Raw genomic sequence first — 4,045 nt, forward strand, 5'->3', positions numbered from 1 at the left:
ACGCCAAGGCTGCAGAGTTTTCTACAAGAGTTCAGAGCACAAATAGGAAGGGAAACGAGATTAAGAATCAATTGATTACATGTAGCAGAGAGGGAAAATGGAAATCTAAAATATCTCAAACAGCACAGGAACTAAGCATGTCCATTCGTCGTACAATAGAGAATAACGAAGAGGCTGGTATTAGACCAAGCAAAACTTACCAATCATTTGTTGCGGCTGCCGGGGGTCATCGCGAGTTAAATTTTATTGAAAAGGATGTGAGGAATTACATTACGAGAGAAGTGCGAGAAGCGTGGGTGTGCTTAAAGACTCATTTGATAGGAATTGGAATGATTTTCTGCTGAATTTTGGTCTTGTGGACAACAAGTGGCTTTCAGGTAATGTTTGTTTAAAATCTGCAGCAGAGGTGTAAATTTAATATTTTTTCGAGTGTATTTATAGTTTGTGTTTGAGTGTATTCTGCAGATCTCTATGAAGACCGTCATATATGAATTCCAATCTATCTGGATCACCACTTCTGGGTAGGGATGAGAAGCACACAAAGGAGCGAGAGCATGCATTCTTTTGGGTGTAAAGCAGTGTTCTTTTGGGTGTATTTCTGAATTTTCTTGTATTTCACATTTTACATATATATACATATATATACTTCAGAATCTTGTTTTTATGTTATAAAATATTGTTTGTTTTTTTTACAATGGTTTAAGGGTTTTAGGTATTAGGGTTTAGTGTTTTAGGGTTTACGGGTTAGGGGTTAAGGTTTAGGTTTTAAGTGTTTAGGGTTTAGGATTTTAGGGATAAAGCATCAGGGGGATAGATTTTTGGGTGTATATTCAACTTTCTTTGGGTGTAAAAAATAGCATGTTATGGGTGTATATTTGGTTTGATATTTTCCTTCATATTATAGTACCTGTAATTCATACATTTTGAATACAGCAGAGAGAGTTTAATTATTGAAAGAAATTTTACAATAAACTGGATTATAATTGAAAAATTTTTACAGCATGTGTTCAATTTGTTACAAGACTATATAACATTTACATTAATCAGTGTCAATATCCTTAGAATCTATCTGACAATTTGGTGATGCACCCTTAGCGGCGGGATGTGCATCAGGCCACCAAATCCCAAATCCCTAACAATTGTTTTCTTCTCCTCGCTCATGTTTCTGAATTTCTCACTTAACAAATGTGTTGCACACTTAAGGTCTTTGATTTGCTGTAAACAAAGCAAAATTATAGTCAGATATATTTCTATTATATAAAACTGATTTTATCTAAGACATATATTTGTTTTTACATTTTTTTCAGCTTGGTTTCTGCCTGCCATTTTTTCTGAAATAAAAAATACACCCATAAATATCAGTAAGATACACCCATAGATATGAGTCAGATACACCCATAGATATCAGTCAGATATCACTCAAACATGCATTAATATACAAGGTCAAGCAACATTACAAGGTCAAGCAATATACACCCATGGACAAGCAAATATTAGAACAGTTGCAACTGTTGACTATATTACAGTATATCAGTTCAGAAATATACACCCAACAAATTATGTTATATACACCCAACAAAATACTCAATATACACCCACCAAATCACGCAATATACTCCCAAAAATCAGTTACCAGAAGAACTAGAACAACAAGAACAGTAACACCTAGAACAACTAAGAAGAACAGAATAACCTAGAAGCAAGAATAACAGTAAAACCTAGAACAAGTAGAACATTAAAAATTGTAAAATGAGACCTAGAACAAGAAGAACAGTAAAACTTAGAAGAACGTAGAAGAACAGTAAAACCTAGTTCTTCGTTTTCGAAATGTGGAAAATATACAATATGAATAAAATAGTAACGTAACGTACCTTGAGTATTATAACCAATGTTCTGAAAACCGGACCGGACCGGCCGGTCGGACCGGTTTAACCGCAAACCGGCAGTATTAACGGTCCGGTAAGGCATATAAAACCGATAATTAGAAAACCGGCTAAAAACCATTGAACCAGACGAAAACCGGCCGGTCAGACCGAACCGAAACCCGGCCGGTTTACACAAAAAGGGAAGCTCCTTCGTTTCTTTTCTCCCGTTCTCCCTTTCTTTCTTTCAATCAGAGAAATCACAAGCCTAACCACAAAACCCTAGCACTGTAAGCCTACACCACCGCCACAAGGAGGGGCATACTGCTGCCGTCCGTCGCACTCAAAGCTCGCCATCCGTCATCTAGCTTCCCTCGTGCTCGAAGTCTTCAACCCCTGTTCGCTGTCACCGATCGCGGTTGCTTCCTCGAGCTCGGCGTCCGTCGTCTTTGTCTGCTCAGCCACGCTTCCGTCGCCGTTTGTTTGCCGTTCACGTTCGCGTCTTCGTTCGCGTTCGCTCGTCGTTCACCGTTCGCGTTCGTCTGGAAGCCACGTTGCTCTGCTTCAAACTCTGCGACCAACCCGCGTGCTCCACTCGTCGAACTGCTCTCTGTTGTCCCCGCCGTGAGTTCCCTAAACCAGCCACCAGACAATACACTCACACAACAGACAACACCAATACTCTTCTTCAAACTCTGCAACTTCTGATTTCTACTACAATAAGTAATTATTTGATTTGGTAGTGGTTTGGATTTTTTCATAGATTAAATTAAAGTTACAATAGTTTTGTTCTCTTCTCTATCACATTGAAATTAAGCTTTGGATTCTCTTATTTCATTTTAATTTTACCGCACTCAACATGTTTGATGAAATGCTTTAACCATATTTCTGATTGGTTTTATAATTTCTAGCTTTTATAATTTCTCAGTCAAGGTTAGTGGTCTGAACTCTAAAATTTCAAATTACTCAAATATGCAATTTCTGAAATTAGGGATTTGTGAATCTGAGCTCTGAAGTTAGTGATTGATTTCTGATATGTTACTGATTCTGTTCTAATATGTGCTTTTGTTACTGATTCTGAAATTGAGTAATGGATTTGTTTCTGAAATTGAGTAATGGATTTGTTAATGATTCTGTTCTATGGTCTTATGGATGATTATTGGATTTCTAGCCGTTCTGTTGCTGTTTTTAATTTGGATTATGATTTATTGAATTTAGTTATGGATGAAAGTATTAATCAAGAAGCAGTTGCTTATAATGCCTGTTTGAGTAATAATTCGTCTGCCAATCCTCCTAATTCAAATGATTCTGCTAGTCAGTCACAAGGTTTTAATTTATGGATTTTGATGATTGATAAATCTTCATGTTGGTTTTTAATATTTAGATATTTCTTTTTACTATTAACTTTTGAGATTGTATTTTGATAAGATCACACTTTGTTGTTGAATGCTAATTTTTGTTGTTAAATGCCCTGTTTGTTGCTGAATGCTGAATGCTGAATGCTGAATGCTGAATGCTGAATGCTGAATGCTGTTGGTAATGGTGTTTTTGCTGCTGAATGTCCTGCTGTTTTTATTTCTTTGTTTGTTGCTGAATGTTGGTGGCAGAATTTAGATATGCTCATCTTGATAATTTTTTGATTTTTCAATGTGCTATGGCTAGTCTTTAATTTTGTATCTGGTTATGGATACTTCTTTGTTTTGTAGTTACTGGTTTTGCTTTGATTTGTAGTTGCTGGCTCCTAATTATTGCTGGTTTTGCTGGCTTTGTTTGTTGCTGAATGTTGCTGGCAGAATTTAGATATGGTCATGTTGCTGTGGCTGGTCTTTAATTTTGTTTTAATTAATAAAACTTTTATTAATTTCAGTTCTGGATAATAGTATTAATCAAATAGAGATTAATAAAACTTTTATTAATTTCGAATGATGCTGCTAATCCTAATCCACCTAAGCAAATTTGCAACAAGTTTTTGTGGATTTTGATGATTGATAAATCATGATGTTGGGATTTAATATTTAGATATGTTTTTTTACTATTTAATTTTTGAGTTTGTATTTTGATAAGATTATATAGATTAGGTTGATGATATTTTATGTAATGTTTTAAATTTCGAAGATATTTTAAGATTTATATTATATTATAATTATATTTTAGGATGTTTATTTATAATTTATTTATTATTT

This window comes from Arachis hypogaea, chromosome 13 (assembly GCF_003086295.3).
Source record: "Arachis hypogaea cultivar Tifrunner chromosome 13, arahy.Tifrunner.gnm2.J5K5, whole genome shotgun sequence".
Lineage (NCBI taxonomy): Eukaryota > Viridiplantae > Streptophyta > Magnoliopsida > Fabales > Fabaceae > Arachis > Arachis hypogaea.